This window comes from Pinus tabuliformis, chromosome 7, assembly GCF_031772625.1.
Source record: "Pinus tabuliformis cultivar Carrire ecotype Pingquan chromosome 7, CPIR1, whole genome shotgun sequence".
Lineage (NCBI taxonomy): Eukaryota > Viridiplantae > Streptophyta > Pinopsida > Pinales > Pinaceae > Pinus > Pinus tabuliformis.
In genome coordinates, this window is record NC_142293.1 from 1,025,468,853 (window position 1) to 1,025,491,059 (window position 22,207).

At 51.8% G+C, this 22,207-nt stretch overlaps 2 pseudogenes; both read right to left on the bottom strand.

Annotated features, from left to right (window-relative positions):
* Window positions 1–19,304: 19,304 nt before the first annotated feature.
* On the bottom strand, window positions 19,305–20,741 carry LOC149251145 (25S ribosomal RNA; annotated as a pseudogene).
* On the bottom strand, window positions 20,742–21,965 carry LOC149251146 (25S ribosomal RNA; annotated as a pseudogene).
* Window positions 21,966–22,207: the final 242 nt, after the last annotated feature.

The following is a 22,207-nucleotide window of genomic DNA, read 5'->3' on the forward strand; positions in this document are numbered from 1 at the left end:
AACAGCAGGTCCTTACACCGCGTTTCCCAGACTTGGGAAGCAATTTTTGTTGTGACACAAAATGGAAACCCCGTGTGTGTCCGCTGACTTGGGTAGCAGTTTTCATCGCATCGCGAAATGGACACCCCGAGTTCCCCAGACTTTGGCGGCTCTTCGTGGCCCCACGACATGGAAATCCGAAGTTCCACAAGCTCTCAGGTGATTCAGGGTGTGTCGCAACATGGAAACAGCGAGTTCCCCAGACTTGGGCAGCGGTTTCTAAACACGCCAAGTTCTCGACACTTGCGAGTTGGTTTGCACTGTCATGGAAACCCCAAGTTCCCCGCGTTTCCCTCGTGCTGTAAAATGCGGAAACCCGTGGTTCCATCAAAGGATGATACATGGAAACCCCAAGCATCCTAGGCTTGGGCGCCAGGGCGTGACATGGAAAACCCACATGGAAATGAGTTCACACGGGCGCCCTCAAACGACCCGCCCAAATGACCAAAACGAACCGACAAGGGAGAGCCGGGAAAACGAGCTACACGAACGTGCACAAAGCCAACCTCGGGTCACAACTTAGCATTTCTGGTACGGGCTCGTTCGCCCGGGCGCGCCCTCGCCCGAACGACCCGCCCGAACGAGTTCACACGGGTGCCCTCAAACGACCCGCCCGAACGACCAAAACGAAATGACAAGGGAGAGCCGGGAAAACGAGCTGCACGAACGTGCACAAAGCCAACCTCAGGTCAGAACTTAGAATTTTTTATACGACCTCATTCGCCCAGGCACGCCCTCGCGCGAATGATCCACCCAAACGAGTGCACACAGGCGCCCTCAAACGACCCGCCCGAATGAGTTCACACGGGCGCCCTCAAACGACCCGCCCGAACGAGTTCACACGGGCGCCGTCAAACGACCCGCCTGAGTGACCGAAACGAAGCAATAAGGGAGAGCCCGGCATACAAGCTGAACGAACGTGCACAAAGCCAACCTCGGGTAACAACTTAGCATTTTTTATACGGGCTCGTTCACCGGGGCGCGCCCTCGCCCGAACGACTCGCACAAATGATTTCACACGGGCGCCCTCAAACGACCCGCCCGAACGACTGAAACGAAACGACAAGGGAGATTCGGGCAAACGAGATGCACGAACGTGCACAAAGCAAACCTCAGGTCACAACTTAGCATTTTTTATATGGGCTCGTTCGCCCGGGAGTGCCCTTGCCCGAACGACCTGCCCGAACGAGTTCACGCGAGCACCCTCAAACAACCCTCCCTAACGACCCTCCCGAACGAGTTCACACAGGCGCCCTCAAATGACCTACCCGAATGACCCGCCCGAACGAGTTCACATGGGCGCCCTCAAATGACCCGCCCGAACGAGTTCACACGGGTGCCCTCAAACGACCCGCCCAAATGAGTTCACACGGGCGCCCTCAAACGACCCGCCTGAACGACCGAAACGAAGCAACAACGGAGAGTCTGGCAAACGAGCTGAATGAACATGCAAAAAGCCAACCTGGGGTCACAACTTAGCAATTTTGATACGGGATCGTTCGCCCGGGTGCCCCCTCACCCGAAGGACCCGCCTGAACGAGTTCACACGGGCGCCCTCAAACGACCTGCCTGAACGATCGAAACAAACCGACAAGGGAGAGCCGGGAAAACGAACTACATGAACGTGCAGAAAGCCAACCTCGGGTCACAACTTATCATTTTTGGTACGGGCTCGTTCGCCCGAGCGCGCCCTCGCCCGAACGACCCGCTGAATGAGTTCACACGGGCGCCCTCAAATGACCCGCCCGAATGACCGAAACGAAACGACAAGGGAGAGCCGGGAAAACGAGCTGCACGAACATGCACAAAGCCAACCTCAGGGCACAATTTAGCATTTTTGATATGGGATCATTCGCCCGGGCGCTCCCTCGCCTGAACAACCTACCCGAATGAGTTCACACGGGCGCCCTCAAATAACCCACCCAAATGACCGAAACGAACCGACAAGGGAGAGCCGGGAAAACGAGCTGCACGAACGTGCACAAAGCCAACCTCAGGTCACAAATTAGCATTTTTTATACGGGCTCGTTCACTCGGGTGCGCCCTTGCCCGAACGACCCACCCGAACGAGTTCACATGGGTGCCCTCAAATGACTCGCCTGAATGACTTGCCTGAATGAGTTCACACAGGCGCCCTCAAACGACCAGCCCGAATGACCTGCATTAGCACCCTCAAACGACACGCTCGAACGACCCGCCCGAACGAGTTCACACGGGCGCCCTCAAACGACCCGCCCGAACGACCGAAACAAACTGACAAGGCAGATCCGGGCAAACGAGCTGCACAAACGTGCACAAAGCCAACCTCGGGTCACAACTTAGCATTTTTGATATGGGCTCATTTGCCTAGGCGCGCCCTCGCCTGAACGAGTTCACACGGGTGCCCTGAAACGACCCGCCTGAACGACCCGCCCGAACGAGTTCACACGGGCGCCCTCAAACGACCCGCCCAAACAATCCGCCCGAACGAGTTCACACGGGCACCCTCAAACGACCCGCCCGAATGACTGAAACGAACCGACAAGGGAGAGCCGGGCAAACGAGCTGCATGAACATGCACAAAGCCAACCTCGGGTAACAACTTAGTATTTTTGATATGGGCTCGTTCACCCGGGTGCGCCCTCACCTGAACAACTCGCCCGAACGAGTTCACACGGGCACCCTCAAACGACCCACCCGAACGAGTTCACATGGGTGCCCTCAAATGACCCGCCCGAACGACCCACCCGAACGAGTTCACACGGGCGCCCTCAAACGACCCGCCCGAACGACCCGCCCGAACGTGTTCACACGGGCGCCCTCAAACGACCTGCCCAAACAATTTTTCATGGGTGCCTGAACAACCGAAACGAAGCGACAAGGGAGAGCCAGGAAAACAAGCTGCACGAACGTGTACAAAGGCAAACCCGAAAAACCAAATCAATTACCAACCCACCTTTCACACGAAAAGCAAAACCCTCCACACCAAATAGGGAGGAGGTGCACAATATAACGAGGAGCCAATTTCAATGGAGCCACAAATGGCTATCCAGCCCAATCAAAATTCTCTATTCGCAACAACCGAGGGGCACGATAGCGACATAGGCAACGACGGAGTTTTGGGGCTTTCATCTGGGACCGCAACAACAAAGGCCCAAAGGAGAACCGAGAAAACTTTCAACATTCTTATCATTAGGATGGGAAAGAGGGATGGGGATGAGCATGGCCCACATTAACGCTCATGTGCTACCGAGCGGGGATGGAGAGAAGACGAAAATCGACCACCCTACAAATGACCCAAGGCCATCGTTCGGGAAAACCCGACAAAGAAACTCGATTACCAACCCAACTTTCACACGGAAAGAAAACCTGTCCCCGGTATCTTCTGGAGGGGCACGAGGGGGACTAGGGCGAGCCAAGGAGCCACACCACCACAACCCATACAGTGCCAAGAACTTAGAGAGCAGAAGGGGAATTGTTCACGTATGCCTCCCAGGACGAGCATGGCCAACATTGTCGCTCATGCGCTACTGGGTGGGGATGGAGAGATGATGAAAATCGGACACCCTACAAACGACCCAAGGCCATCCTTCAACCAAACCTGAAAACACAACTCGATTACCAACCCACCTTTCACACGGAAAGAAAACCTGCCACTGGTATCATCTGGAGGGGCACACGGGGACGAAGACGAACTAGGGAGCCAAACCACAACAACCCCTACAGCTCCAAGAACTTAGAGAGAAATTGTCCACATATGCCTCCCAGGACGAGCATGGGAAACATTACCACTCATGCGCTACTGAGTGGGGATGGAGAGAAGATGAAAATCGACCACCCTACAAATGACCCAAGCCCATCGTTCAGGCAAATGCGAAAACACAACTCGATTACCAACCCACATTTCACATGGAAAGAAAACCTGTCGCTGGTATCATCTGGAGGGGAACTCGAGGACCAGGACGAGCGAGGGAGCCACACCACAACAGCCCGTACAGCTCCAAGCACTTGGAGAGCGGAAGGGGAATCGTTCACATATGCCTCCCAGGCTGAGCCTAGCCAACATTACCGCTCATGCGCTACCGAGTGGGGATGGAGAGAAGATGAAAATCGGCCACCCTACAAATGACCCAAGGCCATCGTTCAAGCAAACCCGAAAACACAACATGATTACCAACCCACATTTCACACGGAAAGAAAAAATGTCGATGTTATCATCTGGAGGGGCACGCGGGGACCAGGACAAGCCAAGGAGCCACACCACCTCAGCCCATACAGCTCTGAGAACTTGGAGAGTGGAAGGGAAATTGTTCACATATGCCTCCCAAGACGAGAATGGCCAACATTACCGCTCATGTGCTACTGAGTGGGGATGGAGAGAAGATGAAAATCGGCCGCCCTACAAACGACCCAAGGCCATCGTTCAGGAAAACCCAAAAACACAACTTGATTACCAACCCACCTTTCACACGGAAAGAAAACCTGTCGCTGGTATCATTTGGAGGGGCACTCGGGGACCACGACGAGCCAGGGAGCCACACCACAACATCCCATACACCTCCAACAACTTGGAGAGTGGAAGCTGAATTGTTCACATATGCCTCCCAGGACGAGCATGGCCAAAATTACCGCTCTTGCGCTACCGAGTGGGGATGGAGAGAAGATGAAAATCGGTAGCCCTACAAATGGCCCAAGGCCATCATTTAGGAAAACCCGAAAACACAACTCGATTACCAAGCCACCTTTCACACGGAAAGAAAACTTGTCACTGTTATCATTTGGAGGGGCACGCGGGGACCAGGACGAGTCAGGGAGCCACACCACAACAGCCCATACAGCTCCAAGAACTTGGAGAGCACAAGGGGAATTGTTCACATATGTCTCCCAAGACGAGCGTGGCCAACATTACCACTCATGCGCTACCGAGTGGGGATGGAGAGAAGACGAAAATCAACAACCCTACAAATGACCCAAGGCCATCCTTTAGGCACACGCGAAAACACAACTCGATTACCAACCCACCTTTCACATGGAAAGAAAACCTGTCGCTGGTATCATCTGAAGGGGCGCAATGAGGACCACGACGAGCAAGGGAGCCACACCACAACAACCCATACAACTCCAAGAACTTGGAAAGCAAAAGGGGAATTGTTCACACATGCCTCCTGGGACGAGCATAGGCAACATTACCGCTCATGCGCTACCGAGTGGGGATGGAGAGAAGATGAAAATTGGCCACCCTACAAACGACCCAAGGCCATCATTCAGGCAAACGCGAAAACACAACTCAATTACCAACCCACCTTTCACATGGAAACAAAACCTGTGGCTAGTATCATCTAGAGGGGAGCGAGGGGGACCAGGACGAGCAAGGGAGCCACACCACAACAACCCATACAGCTCCAAGGACTTGGAAAGAAGAAGGGGAATTGTTCACATATGCCTCCCAAGACGAGCATGGCCAACATTACCGCTCATCCGCTACTGAGTGGGGATGGAGAGAAGATGAAAATCGACAACCCTACAAACGACCCAAGTTCGTCGTTCAGGAAAACGCGAAAACACAACTCGATTACTAACCCACCTTTCACACGGAAACAAAACCTATTGCTGGGATCATCTATAATTTGCATGGGCCCCCGCACGACCGAAACGAAGTGACAAGGGAGAGCTGGGAAAACGAGCAGCACGAAAATGAACAAAGCCAACCTCGGGTCAAAACTTAGCATTTTTGATACGGGCTCGTTGGCCCGTGCGCGCCCTCGCCCGAAAGAATTTGTATGGGCGCCCGCACAACCGAAACGAAGTGACAAGGGAGAGACAGGAAAACGAGCTGCACGAACGAGCACAAAGCCAACCTCGGGTAACAACTTAGCATTTTCGATACGGGCTCATTCTCCCGGGCGCGCCCTCGCCAGAACGAGTTCACATGGACGCCCTCAAACGACCCACCCGAACGATTTTGCATGGGTGCCGAAATGACCGAAACGAAGCGACAAGGGAGAGCCGGGGAAACGAACTGCACGAACGTGCACAAAGCCAACCTCGGGTCACAACCTAGCATTTTTAATACGAGCTCATTCGCCTGGGCGTGCCCTCGCCCAAACGACGCGCCCAAACGAGTTCACACGGACGCCCTCAGATGACCCGCCCGAACGACCGAAACGAAGCGACAAGGCAGAGCCGAGAAAACGAGCTGCATGAACATGCACAAAGCCAACCTCGGGTCACAACTTAGCATTTTTGATACGGGCTCATTCGCCCGAGCGCACCCTCGCCCGAACGTCCCGCCCGAACAAGTTCACACGGACGCCCTCTAACGACCCACCCGAATGACCGAAACGAAGCGACAAGGGAGAGCTGAGCAAACGAGCTGCACGAATGTGCACAAAGCCAACCTCAGGTCACAACTTAGCATTTTTGATACGGGCTCGTTCACTCCGGCGTGCCCTCGCCCGAATGACCTGCCCGAACGAGTTCACACAGGCGCCCTCAAACGATCTGCCCGAACGATTTTGCATGGGCGCCCGAAGGACCGAAACAAACCAACAAGGGAGAGCCGGGAAAACGAGTTGCACGAACGTGCATAAAGCCAACCTCGGGTCACAACTTATCATTTTTGATACGGGCTCGTTCGCCCGGGCGTGCCCTCGCCCGAATGACGCGCCCGAACGAGTTCACATGGGTGCCTTAAAATGACTCGGCCGAACGACATAAATGAACCGACAAGGGAGAGCCAGGAAAATGAGCTGCACGAACGTGCACAAAGCCAACCTCGGGTCACAACTTAGCATCTTTGATACGGGCTCATTCGCCTGAATGCTCCCTCGCCCGAACGACCCGCCCGAACGTGTTCACACGGGCGCCCTCAAACGACCGGCCCGAACGAGTTTGCATGGGTGCCCGAACGACCAAAACGAACTGACAAGGGAGAGCCGGGCAAACAAGCTACACAAGCCTACACAGAGCCAACCTCGGGAAAATGACCTACCCGATCAAGTTCACACGGGCGCCCTAAAACGACCCGCCCGAAAGAGTTCACACAGGTGCCCTCAAACGACCCGCCCGAATGACAGAAACGAAGCAACAAGGGAGAGCTCGACAAACGAGCTGAACGAACATGCACAAAGCCAACCTCGGGTCACAACTTAGCATTTTTGATACGGGCGCGCCCTCGCCCGAACGACCCGCCTGAACGAGTTCACACGGGCACCCTCAAACGACCCGCTCGAACGACTGAAACAAACCGACAAGGGAGAGCCGAGAAAACGAGCTGCACGAACGTGCACAAAGCCAACCTCGGGTCACAACATAGCATTTTTGGTACGGGCTCGTTCGCCCGGGTGCGCCCTCGCCCGAACGACCCACCCAAACAAGTTCACACGGGCGCCCTCAAACGACCCCCCAAACGACCGAAACGAATCGACAAGGGAGAGCCGCGCAAACGAGCTGCACGAACATGCACAAAGCCAACCTCGGGTCACAACTTAGCATTTTGGATACGGGCTCGTTTGCTTGGGGGCACCGTCGCCCGAACGACCCACCCAAATGAGTTCACACGAGCGCCCTCAAATGACCCGCCTAAACGAGTTCACACGGGCACCCTCAAACGACCCGCCCGAACGACCGAAACGAAGCAACAAGGGAGAGCCCGTAAAACGAGCTAAACGAACATGCACAAAGACAACCTCGGGTCACAACTTAGCATTTTTGGTACGGGCTCGTTCGCCTGGGCGCGCCCTCGCCCGAACGACCTGCCAGAGCGATTTCACACGGGCGCCCTCAAACGACCCGCCCGAACGACTGAAACGAACCGAAAAGGGAGAGCTGGGCAAATGAGCTGCACGAACGTGCACAAAGCCAACCTCGGGTCACAACCAAGGATACTTTTAGCGGCGAATGTTCGCCCTTTGGCGAAATTAAGGGGTTTTAAATTTTTAGTGGGTGAATATTTTGTATCATAGTACATTTTTACAAATCACCTCAAATATCCCACCTTATTTTAAGGGAGTGGGTAAAAAAGGTAAACTTAGCCCTTGAAATTAGGACTTACAACCTTCCATTCACCCATTTTCAAGAATAGGTTTTATTTAAGTGAATCCTATGGGCCAAATACCATATTTGTAAAAGAGGTACGGTAAATTAATAAAAATATAAATAAATGAGAGGTATGGTAAACAAATAAAACATTTTTTATATTTACTCCATAAGTCACCTTATATTTATGAACACTCAAAAAAATGGGTTATATTTAGGTGAAACCTATGGCCAAAATACTATGGGACAAATACCATGGACTAGATTGTTATTAATACCATGCAAAAAACCATTATTAACCCTAATATTAGAATTAATAAAAATAAAAATGGCACATGGTATTGACCCATGGTATTCACCTGGAATGTAGCCTATTTAAATGGGGGAATTAAACCAGCATGTAGCCTATGCTAAGATTCACTAGGACTTTACAAAGTTTTATTATTTAGTGAAATACTCGCCAAGATCTTACAAGATTTTATAATTGAGTAAAATATTCGCCATGCGTGGTGAGAGATTCACCAAAAAATTATATATACATATTATATACTTGAAAAAATTTCCTTCCATTTTTACTATATACCATGGCGATTCACCCATTTATTATATGTATAAATTTAGGGGGGGGGGGGTTCTTAAAATTTTCCCTGGTCACAACTTAGCATTTTTTATACGGGCTCGTTCGCCCGGGAGCGCCCTCACCCGAACGACCCGCCCGAACGAGTTCACACGGGCGCCCTCAAACGACCAGCCTCAACGCGTTCACACGGGGGTCCTCAAACGACCCGCCCAAAAGACCCGCCTGAACGATTTCACATGGGTGCCCTCAAACGACCCGCCCAAACGACCCACCCGAACGAGTTCACACGGGCCCCCTCAAACGATCCACCCGAACGACCGAAATGAAGCAACAAGGGAGAGCCCGGCAAACGAACTGAACGAACATGCACAAAGCCAACCTCGGGTCACAACTTAGCATTTTTGATACAGTCTCGTTCGCCTGGGCGCGCCCTTGCCCAAACGACCCGCCCGAACGAGTTCACACGGGCGACCTCAAACGACCCGCCCTAACGACCGAAACGAACCGACAAGGGAGAGTCGGGAAAACGAGCTGCATGAACATGCACAAAGCCAACCTCAGGTCACAACTTAGCATTTTTTGTACGGGCTCCTTTGCCCGGGCACGCCCTCGCCCGAATGACCCGCCCAAATGAGTTCACATGGGCGCCCTCAAATGACCCGCCCGAACGACCGAAACGAACCGACAAGGGAGAGTCGAGCAAACGAGCTACATGAACGTGCACAAAGCCAACCTCAGGTCACAACTTAGCATTTTTTATACGGGCTCGTTCGCTCGGGCACGCCCTCGCCTGAACGACCCACCCGAATGAGTGCAGACAGGCGCCCTCAAACGACCCACCCGAACGAGTTCACAGGGGCGCCCTCAAACGACCCGCCCGAACAAGTTCACATGAGCACCCTCAAACGACCCGCCCGAACAACCGAAACGAAGCAACAAGGGAGAGCCCGGCAAACGAGCTGAACAAACGTACACAAAACCAACCTGGGTTACAACTTAGCATTTTTTATACAAGCTCGATCGCCCGGGCGCGCCCTCGCCCGAACGACCCGCCCGAAAGAGTTCACACGGGCGCCCTCAAACGACTCACCCAAAAAACCGAAACGAACCGACAAGGGAGATCCGGGAAAACGAGTTGCACGAACATGCACAAAGCCAACCTCGGGTCACAACTTAGCATTTTTGATACAGGCTCATTCGCCCGGGAGCGCCCTCGCCCAAACGACCCGCTCAAACGAGTTCACACAGGCGCCCTCAAACGACCTGCCCAAATGACCCACCCGAACGAGTTCGCATGGGCACCCTCAAACGACCCACCTGAACGACCCGCCCGAATGAATTCACATGGGCGCCCTCAAATGACCCGCCCGAACTACTCGCCCGAACGAGTTCACATGGGCGCCCTCAAACGACCCGCCGGGACGACCGAAACGAAGCAACAAGGGAGAGCCTGGAAAACGAGCTGAACGAACGTGCACAAAGCCAACCTCGAGTCACAACTTAGCATTTTTGATACGGGCTCGTTCGCCCGAGCGCCCCCTCGCCCGAACGACCCGCCCAAATGAGTTCACATGGGCACCCTCAAACGACTCGCCCGAACGACCGAAACGATCCGACAAGGGAGAGTTGGGCAAACGAGCTGCATGAACGTGCACAAAGCCAACCTCGGGTCACAACTTAACATTTTTGGTACGGGCTCATTTGCCCGGGCGCGCCCTCACCCGAACGACCCACCTGAACGAGTTCACACGGGCGCCCTCAAACAACCCGCCTGAACGACCAAAATGAAACGACAAGGGAGAGTTGGGCAAATGAACTACATGAACATACACAAAGCCAACCTCGGGTCACAACTTAGCATTTTTTATATGGGCTCATTCGCCCGGGCGCGCGCTCACCCGAACGACCCACCCGAACGAGTTCACACAGGCGCCCTCAAACGACCCTCTTGAACGACCCGCCCAAATGAGTTCACAAGGGCACCCTCAAATGACCCGCTCGAACGAGTTCACACGGGTGCCCTCAAACAACCCGCCCGGATGACCCGCCTGAATGAGTTCGCACGAGCGCCCTCAAACGACCCGCCTGAACGACCGAAACGAACCGACAAGGGAGAGTCGGGCAAATGAGCTGCGTGAACGTGCACAAAGCCAACCTCGGGTCACAACTTAGCATTTTTGATACGGGCTCGTTCGCCCGGTCGTGCCCTCGCCCGAACGACCCGCCCGAACGAGTTCACACGGGCACCCTGAAACGACCCGCCTGAACGAACTACCCGAACGAGTTCACACGGGCGCCCTCAAATGACCCGCCCGAAAGACCGAAACGAACTGACAAGGGAGAGCCAGGCAAACGAGCTGCACGAACGTGCACAAAGCCAACCTCGGGTCACAACTTAGCATTTTTGATATGGGCTCGTTCGCGTGGGCACGCCCTCGCCCGAACGACCCGCCCAAACGAGTTCACATGGGCGCCCTCAAACGACCTGCCTGAACGAGTTCACACGGGTGCGCTCAAACAACCTGCCTAAACAACCCACCCGAACGAGTTCACACGGGCGCCCTCATACGACCCGCCCGAACGACCCGCCCGAAATTTCACACGAGCCCCTCAAATGACCCACCCGAATGAGTTCACACGGGCGCCCTCATACGACCCGCCCGAACGACCCGCCCGAAATTTCACACGAGCCCCTCAAATGACCCGCCTGAACGATTTTGCATGGGTGCCCAAACGACCGAAACGAAGCGACAAGGGAGAGTTGGGCAAACGAGCTGCACGAACGTGTACAAAGCCAACCTCGGGTCACAACTTAGCATTTTTTGATACGGGCTCGTTCGCCCGGGCGCGCCCTCGCCCGAACGACCTGCCCGAATGATTTCACACGAGCACCGTCAAACGACACGCCCAAACGAGTTTGCATTGACGCCCTCGCTCGACCCCCCTGAACAGGTTTGCACGGATGCCCTCTCCCGACCCGCCTGAACGGGTTTTCACAAACGCCCTCGCCTGAATGACCCGCCCGAACGGGTTTGCACGGATGCTCTCGCCCGACCCGCCTGAACATTTTTTCACGGACAACCTCGCCCGACCCACCCGAACGAGTTTACACGGGCGCCCTCAAATGACCCGCCCGAACGCGTTTTCATGGCAAACGACCCACCCGAACGAGTGTTTACATAGCAAACGACCCGCTCGAACGAGTTTACGTGGGCTCCGACACACGACCAAAATGAAGTCACACGGGAGATTCGGGCAAACGAGCAGCACGATCATGCACAAGGCCCACCCCCTTTCACAACTTAGCATTTTTTAAATGGCCACGTGTGCCCTGGGCACCGTCACACGACACGACATGACACGACCTGATCCGTTTGCACGGGCACCCACACACGACACGTCCCGACCCGCCCGAACAAAATTTGGGGTTTCCATGGGCGCACGACCCGAACGAAATTTTGTGGTTTCCATGGGCGCACGACCCAAACGAAGGCACGAGGGAGCATCAGGCAAACGGGCCACAAGAATGTGCGGAAGACACACGGGCAGTCACGACTTAGCATTTTTGGCATGCCCACGTGTGCCCGGGCACCCACACACGGCACGACACGGCCCGACCAGCCTTGTGCCAGCCGACCCGGCCCGCCCGAACGCATTTGCACGGGCACCCACACACGACACGACATGACCTGACCCAAACAAAATTTGGGGTTTCCTTGTATGCACAACCCGAATGAAATTTGGGGTTTCCATGGGTGCGCGACCTGAAAGAAGGCACAAGGCAAAGTCGAGAAAACGGGCTGCACGATCGTGTAGAAGGCACACGGGGGGTCATGACTTAGCATTTTTGGCACTGCCACATGTGCCCGAGCACCCACGCATGGTACGACCTGACCCGCCCGAACGAAGGCACAATGGAGCGTCAGGAAAACGGGTCACGCGAACGTGCAGGAGGCACACAGGTGGTCACACCCTAACATTTTTTGCATGGCCACATGTTCCCGAGCACCCACGCGTGGCACGGCATGACCCGACCCCACTCGACTCGCCTGAATGCGTTTGCACGGGCACGCACACACGACACGACCCGACACGCCCAAACGGAATTTGGGGTTTCCATGTGTGCACTGCCCGAACAAAATTTGGGGTTTCCATGGGTGCATGACCTGAACGAAGGCCCGAGGGAGCATCAGGAAAATGGGCTGCACGAATGTGCAAAAGACACACGGGTGGTGACGACTTAGAATTTTTGGCACGGCCACGTGTGCCGGGGCACCCACACACGGCACGGCACGACCCGACCCGCCCTGGGCGAGCCAACCCGAATCGCCCGGATGAAATTTGGGGTTTCCATGGGTGCACGACTCGAAAAAAGAAGGCACACGGGCGGTCATGACTTGGCATTTTCGGCACGCCCACGTGTGCCCGCGCACCCCCATACACGGCACGACATGGGATGACCCGGCCCGCCCGAAGGAAATTTGGGGTTTGAACGGGCACACAACCCGAACGAAGGCACAAGGGTAGGAATATCTTTGAATCTAATACATAAATATACCTGGGGTAACATGCCCTTAGTATCTTCAACTTTTTATTTTGACTCTTTATAACACTTTAACATGTGCTAGGCCTATTTCAATGAGCAAGAAACTCAATGACAAATATAATATATATATATATATATATATATATATATATATATATATATATATATATATATATTTATTTATTTATTTATTTATTTATTTATTTTCTTGAATAAATAAAAATTTCAAAAGTACATTTATGAAGACCGAACCCAGTTACACTTTCTTCAACACCCCCTCTCAACTAGGGAGGTATTCATAAATCACTACAAGGTGTTTGGCTATTTTTCAATCTTGAATAATTCACATAAGAGAAATCGGATTGGCAACCCATCTGTTATAGCATCATATTAGCCAACATTGTTCATAGCAAGGCCTTGACTAACAGCTTTATCTCTCATAACACTAGAGCACAATGTTGGCAAGGCCAATGGCTTAAAAACACCATGGTCATTGTCTCTAAAGGTACATACCCACCCAAGTGTTCCCTAAGTATGACCTTCCAGGACAATTCTTGTCTTGGGTTCCCATCCCTCAAATAATATCGCTCCTCTTGCCTACTCTTGTCTTGGGTGCCCTACACATCCTCAAAGAGCATCAGATGCCAAATGATTGCCTAATCCTCCCGTTATTTCTTGCCAAGTGAAGACAAGAATGTTGTGTCTATCTCTTCCCCTTGATTGGGGAAGACATGCCCAAGTTTCCTCTGACAAGGAACTTGCCCAAGCTCCTTTGTAGTTGGGAACTTGTTAGAACTCCCTCTTAGCTAGGGACTTGTCCATTCATCAACAACGTCTTCTTTGTGGGTCCTTCAGCTGCTTGATCTCCTTCTTTACTTCGATGTCATGAAGTCTTTGTTTGAACTTCTTCTTGGCAGGGTACTGACCATCGATGACTTTCCCCTATGGTTTGTCATGTAATTGCTCCCTTCGTGGAAAGTGGCCTTCTTGATATATATCAGGTCCTTTTTGTCATCTAGCTACTCCTTTGTCACCTTGTCTATCCTTCATAACACTTATCACATGGATGCTTAGTTGTAGTCGCTTGTTCCCGTACTTTGATTTGGTGGCCCTTCCTGACTTCATCGTGATATTTCTCTTCATCATGACATATTTGTAGAGTGGAAACGGTTATCTGCACCTTACTATCTCCAAGGCCTTCGTAGGTGTCAAGGGTCCTTTATCTTTTTCTTCCTTTGTCAGAGTTTCCGTGCCTTCTTTCGAGAGATGTTGAGGAATCTTGTCAAATAGTTATTCTTTTTGACCGCGATGTTCTTCATTTGCTTCTTATTGGATTGATTGGTCAACCACCTTATACTCCTTATGAGAGCACTTCTTCATTTTGAACCTTACTCCACTATAGCACATGCCTCCGAGCATGTCGGTTGCGAAAGAGATCCTTTTATTCTTGATCGTGATTCTAGAAATTTCCCATGACCCAATCAATATATATGATGATATGACTTAAACTTTGATGCATACATACCTCACCTTGATTATGCTTTTATCATCGCGGCTTTATTTGATAGTTCTCCTCGATTGGTGTAGCCTTTATTGCTTCATCTGCTCTTGCCTGTATATCATCCTCTCTTGAATCCCATAAATGGGACCCCCAATGAGACCTCTACCCCCTTTGAAAGAAGACTTTAAGCAAAGAGGTTGACTTAGTCATAGGAGGATATTCCTTCTTTTGCTTCTTGTCGTCTTCTTTCACTTCTTGAGTTACATGAGATTCTTCCCTTTTTCTCTTGTTGTTGTTGTCCTTCTTAAGTTTAGGACAATCCCTTTTGTAGCGTCGGCATCCAAACCGTTGAAATTTCGACATGTAGTGGTCCCAACCAATTTGTTACTTTCCTTGCAAAAAGACACTGAGGTATACTCAGAAGGGGACATATACTTACTTGATAGAGTTTGAGATGTAGTGAACTTGCTTTCTTCTTGAAGACTTGATGGCTTGCCTTCCTTAGATCTTGATGTTTTTCAAGTTGCTTTCTTCAAATGGACTTGCTTGATGACTTGACTCGTAGTGCCTTTCATTCTTCAAGATGGTGTAGCTTGATGTAGTTCCCTCTTTGATTTTTTCTTCTTGTAGGTGCCTTTATACAAGGCATTTCTTCTTGCTTTGTAGTCTTCCATGATGAATGACAGATGGTAGACCTTCTTTTCCTTGATGTGATTGAGACTTCTTGTCTTGACGCTTCAACCTTTCGGATGTTCTTGAGATTCCCTTTCCTTGATGTGTCACCTTAGCTCCGATACCGCGTTGAAGAATCTGGGGCAATGGGGTATAGTGGGATTCTTCTAGACTTGATAACAATTTGTGAAGCTCTTTTGAAATTTATCATGTTATCTTAATCTTCTTCTCTTCTTATTAATGCATGTGTGTTTACTTTCATCAAACTGGTGCCAAAAACATAAGAACAAGAACACAAGATGTTGGCTCTCTGCCACAGAAAAACCTCTCTCTCTCTCTCAGAGAGGAAAACCCTTTTGTAAATTTCTCTCATTGAAGCTTCTTATTGGTCATTGCAAAGCCCTAGACCCTTGACAATAATATCCCCCAAGCACAAGTCGAGTCCTTCCTCCTCTCTGCACTTTGTCCTCCTTTCAACTTTTCATAGTCCGTGGTGGACTAGCTCTAGAAGAGACTCCAACCTTTGATCCTTAGCGAGATCCTTTACGAATGAAGAAACCTTCATTCTCTTGACCAACTGAGCCTTTTTCTTGATGTGAGGTTGCAGGCTCGATGTACACCAAGTTTATTGCACCTGGGGCGATTACCATCGCGACGAGACACGGGAACCGTAAATTTCCCGCGCTTGGGATGCTTTCGACAAGGCGGGACATGGAATCCCCGGGTTCCCCGCAATTTGGCGACCTTTGTTGAGGAGGGACTAGGAGACCCCATTTCACGCTCATATCCTAGTGGTAGTATTTCAACCACACATAAGCGGGTGCGGCACCACTTTAATTTTTATTTTTACCAATACTTGAGTACGCGGTCTGCGCCTACTTCAACACTCGGTCAATTTTCCAATAAGTGTTCTTAACAATGCAGCGAAAATAACTTATTATAAATTTATCTTCTTCAATTATTCTTTCAACATGTCGTGTCGTGTGGTCGTGCTGCATTGGCCCACGGCCTGCATGACATAACTCCACACCTGAACTGCGAACCTGTCCGCCCGACTTTCCCTTCCGCGACGCCTAAACTCTGCCTGTCGGTGCCGTCCATAGTGAGGGCGCATGGCCCACATGCAGTGCGACCTGCCTACCCGGATGGTAACCCGCCCCGCTCTACCTGTTTGTGCTACCAAGCCCGACCCACCCTCTGTAATCCGCTCGCCGGTGCGGCCCTCTTACCCGCGTCCTTCTCTTCCTTCCATTTTCACCCAACTCTTTCCTTCGCACTTATTCTACGATGTGGAAGTTTGAGTTCAATGTCCCTTCGTCGAACGCCATCCTCCTTACTTATACACATCATTTCTCCCAAGGGCCGTGTCTCTCGAGGATAACAAGGGTCGGCTCCATCAACATGCATGCTCGGCTGACCTGCCACATAACCTCGACACGCCCAATTCCAATGAACATCTGCGTCCCTTCGTGTGCACCATCGCACCCATGGGTTGGCTCCAACACCTCGCCGATTACACCCGTCGCCGCACGTCGCACACTTGCCCGCATCCTGACTCGTCTGCACATGGTCACCTCTTTCATCTGGGCACGCAACAAGGGTCACCCGCGCACCTTCCGACGGTGGCTCGCCCATCGTGCAGGTATCAAGGCGCGTGCCCCATGCCCAACACGGCATGAGTGACATGGGAACCCTACGTGTCACACCCTCAGGCCTACAATCTTTCAGCCGTACTTGGCGAGGTGCGGCACCACCGAACACTTTCTTTTCACCAATACTTATGTTCATGGACTATGCCCAACCATTCATCTACTTAGTTTGTTTTTTGCAACCAAGTATTATTATGTTTCCTTTATACCAATGAACACCCATACACATTCATTATCATCAGTGATTATACATGAAGAACACAATTGCGCAGTATAAAGGGAGGGGAAACTCCCTGAACAATGAGTCTGCCCGAATACAATATATTATTCAACTCTACAATGTTTACGAGGCTTTACAAGTATACATGGGAAACACCAAGTTTCATACTTAGCCAATTTTATAAATAGGCAACACCTCCGTGTGCCAACCGAGTTCCTTGCCCGAGTTGGGCGGGCGCGCCCTCACACGAGCTGCCAACCGTACTCCTCGACCGAACCTCATTTACTGTTGCACGACGGGCGGGCGACATCACCAGAGTCACCCCCCCTTCCCTTTTGCATGATGGGTGGGTGACTTACCCGAATCACCCGAGACACCTCCGTGTTTCTTCTTCCACGATGGGCAGGCCACCTACCAGATACACCCCGTGTCACACCGAACGGCGGGTGCCTTCCTTACCCGCACCCTCACCCGATAACTGAAACATGTGCGTATCGTGTGTGCTTGCCCAAGAGCGGGTGCATATATGCCCGCGCCTCTTTTGCGACCCGCTCCACTACTTCGCACTTTTTTCTTGATCACCGAATGCTCATGTTCGAATGTCCATCTTTGAATGAATGCCAAATCCTCCAACGCCTTGCCATATTTATACAAGCGGTTGGGCGAGTCACTACCCAGGCTGACTCGACCACCGCGTGCCAAAACTCCCTTACACGTCGCAAACTTGCCATCCGATTGTTGGTCGGAAAACAATCCTTCGTTCAAGTCGCACTAACATGTAAGTTGGCCCGTGGGTTATGCCAAACGCTTCCACGCTATAAACCAACCATCGCTCCACCTCTAATGCACATTATACTTATGTCCCTTCGCACATTTCGGTCGTAGAGTTCACACTTCGCATCGACGGGGAGAAACCAAACCGCAGGTCCTTACACCGCGTTTCCCAGACTTGGGTAGCAATTTTTGTTGTGACACGAAATGGAAACCCCGTGTGTGTCCACTGACTTGGGTAGTAGTTTTCATCACGCCGCGAAATGGACACCCCGAGTTCCCCGGACTTTGGCGGCTCTTTGTGGCCCCATGACATGGAAATCTGAAGTTCCACAGACTCTCGGGCGATTCAGGGTGTGCCGCGACATGGAAATAGCGAGTTCCCCAGACTTGGGCAGCGGTTTCTAAACACGCCAAGTTCCCGAGACTTGCGAGCTAGTTTGCATCGTCATGGAAACCCCAAGTTCCCCACGTTTCCCTCGTGTCGTAAAATGTGAAAACCCGTGGTTCCATCAAAGGGAGGGACATGGAAACCCTAAGCTTCCCAGGCTTGGGCGCGAGGGCGCGAAATGGAAAACCCCGAGTCTCCACAGGCTTGGGCGCTGCCAGCTTCGGTCGTGGCGCGAAATGGAAACCCCAACTTTCCCCAAGCCTGGGCGTCGGGGCATGACTTGGAAACCCCCAGTTTCTGTAGGCTTGGGCGCCACCGGTTTCGTTTGTGGCGCGACTCGGAAACCCCAAGTTTCCCCAGGCTTGGGTGCCACCACTTTCGGTCGGGGAGCGACATGGAAACCCCAAGTGTCCCCCGGCTTGGGCGCTAGGGCGCGACATGGAAACCCCAAGTTTCCCCAGGCTTGGGCGTGACTTGTAAACCCCAAAAAAAATTTCGCTGGGCGAAAACCCCAATTTTTTTTTCTACGCTGGGCAGAACCCCCAAATTTTAGGTGCCGGGTTTGGTGGAAACCCCAAATTTTAGGCGTCGGGTGGAAACCCCAATTTTTTGGCGCAACATGGAAGCCCCAAATTTTAGGAGCCCGGTGGAAACCCCAAATTTTAGGTGCCGGGTGGAGACCCTAAATTTTTGGCACGACATGGAAGCCTCGAATTTTAGGAGCCCAGTGGAAACCCCAAATTTTCGTCGCGGGGCGCGGCATGGAAACCCCAGTTTTCCTGTGCTTCGGCACCCTTTCTTTCGCGGCGTGGAAGCCCCAAATTTCCCGCCCCCAAGCAATGAAAAATTGTCGTCTGGAGGAAGAGGCAGAGGTGCGAGAGGGTTGCCTGGATTTTGTTTGTGACAAGAGCGAAGCTCTGAATGGAGGCGACCAAGGGCTGAATCTCAGTGGATCGTGGCAGCAAGGCCACTCTGCCACTTACAATACCCCGTCGCGTATTTAAGTCATCTGCAAAGGATTATTCTCAATGACCATTTGGAATTGAACTTCAAAGCTGCCCCGACCAAGATGCTTCACGGCTGCGGTTTGCAAATGACACGGGCCCCTGGGGGCGAAAAAGCAACGCCCCTACTGCAGGTCGAGATACAGTCGAAGAGTGACATGCACCACTTCTAGCGTGGATTCTAACTTAGAGGCGTTCAGTCATAATTCGACACACGGTAGCTTCGCGCCACTGGCTTTTCAACCAAGCGTGATGACCAATTGTGTGAATCAACAGTTCCTCTCGTACTAAGTTGAATTACTATTGCGGTGCGGTTCATCAGTAGGGTAAAACTAACCTGTCTCACGATGGTCTAAACCTAGCTCACGTTCCCTATTGGTGGGTGAACAATCCAACACTTGGTGAATTATGCTTCACAATGATAGGAAGAGCTGACATCAAAGGATCAAAAAGCAATGTCGCTATGAACGCTTGGCTGCCACAAGCCTGTTATCCCTGTGGTAACTTTTCTGACACCTCTAGCTTCAAATTCCAAAAATCTAAAGGATCGATAGGCCACGCTTTCACGATTTGTATTCGTACTGAAAATCAAAATCAAATGAGCTTTTACCTTTTTGTTCCACACGATATTTCTGTTCTCGTTGAGCTCATCTTAGGACACCTGCGTTATCTTTTAACAGATGTGCTGCCCCAGCTAAACTCCCCACGGAATAAGTAAAATAACGTTAAAAGTAGTGGTATTTCACTTGCACCGAAAACGGCTCCCACTTATTCTACACCTCTTAAGTCATTTCACAAAGTCGAACTAGAGTCAAGCTCAACAGGGTCTTCTTTCCCCACTGATTATGCCAAGCCCATTCCCTTGGCTGTGGTTTCGCTAGATAGTAGATAGGGATATTGGGAATCTCGTTAATCCATTCATGAACGTCACTAATTACATGACGAGGCCTTTGGCTACCTTAAGAGAGTCATAGTTACTCCCACCGTTTACTCGTGCTTGGTTGAATTTCTTCACTTTGACATTCAGAGCACTGGGCAAAAATCACATTGCGTCAGCATCCGTAGGGACCATCGCAATGCTTTGTTTTAATTAAACAATCGGATTCCCCTTGTCTGTACCAGTTCTGAGTCGACTGTTCGATGCCTAGGGAAAAGCCCCCGGTATGGGGCATTCTACGCCCGTAGCCCAATCGGCACACGACTTCCCGCCCTCGCCACGAGAGCATCTCGGGCAGACTGCCGACAGCCCACGAGTTGAGGGCGCAAACCCCTAGGCCCAGCCCTTAGAGACAATCATTTTCCCAAAGTTACCGATCTTTTTTGCCGACTTCCCTTACCTACATTATTCTATTGACCAGAGGTTGTTCACCTTGGAGACCTGATGCGGTTATGAGTACGACTGGGTATGAACGGTACTCGGTCCTCCAGATTTTTAAGGGCCGTCGAGGGCACACCGGACACTGCAAGACATGTGGTGCTCTTCCAGCTGCTGGACCCTATCTCCGGGTGAACCGATTCCAGGGTGGGCAAGCTGTTAAAAAGAAAAGATAACTCTTCCCGGGGCCCCCGACGACGTCTCCGGATTTCCTAACGTTGCCGCCCGCTGCCATGTCTCGATTCGGGAATATTAACCTGATTCCCTTTCGATGCTCATGCAGAGTGCACCCTTGATACAAGGCTTCCCCATCTCTTAGGATCAACTAACCCATGTCCAAGTGCTATTCACATGGAACCTTTCCCCACTTCAGTCTTCAAAGTTCTCATTTGAATATTTGCTACTACCACCAAGATCTGCACCGGGGGTCGATCCACCCAAGCTCACGCCCAAGGTTTCTCAACGAACCCTGCATCCTCCTACTCATCGGAGCTAGGAAATTGCTCCGATGGTCGAGTATAGGTTGTGTGCTTCAGCGCCATCCATTTTTGGGGCTAGTTGATTTGGCAGGTGAGTTGTTACACACTCCTTAGAGGATTTTGACCTCCATGACCACCGTCCTGCTGTCTTAATCAACCAACACCCTTTGTGGGATCTAGGTTAGCGTGCAATTCGGCACCGTAACTCGACTTTTGGTTCATCCCGCATCGCTAGTTCTGCTTACCAAAAATGGCCCACTTGGAGCTCTCGATTCCATGGCGCAGCTCAATGGAGCAGCCGCACCCTCTTACCTATTTAAAGTTTGAGAATAGGTCAAGGGTATTACGCCCCCGATGCCTCTAATCATTTGCTTTACCCGATAAAACTCGCGCGTGAGCTCTAGCTATCCTGAGGGAAACTTCGGAGGAAAACAGCTACTAGATGGTTCGATTAGTCTTTCGCCCCTATACCCAAGTCAGACGAACGATTTGCACGTTAGTATCGCTACGAGCCTCCACTAGAGTTTCCTCTGGCTTCGACCTGCTCAAGCATAGTTCACCATCTTTCGGGTCCCAATAGGTGTGCTCACACTCGAACCCTTCGCATAAGCTCAAGGTCGGTTGACGATGCACCCCCCAGAGAGGGGATCTTGCCCGTCAGCTTCCTTGCGCCTCGCAGGTTTTCAAACCCGCTGACTCGCACACATATTAGACTCCTTGGTCCGTGTTTCAAGACGGGTCGAATGGAAAGCCCGACAACCAACACCACGAGCGCGCAGGTTCACACGGCCCGCCACAAGGGCGCACGCTTCGTTCCTCGACCACCGCAGCGACAAACCGCACGCAAAAGCCTACCACGCACGTAAGATGCAAGGGAAAAGCCGACCCCTCGATCAAACATATGGGCCAACACATCTATCAAAACCTCAAAGCCAACGCAACCACGAACGATGTGCACTTTGAA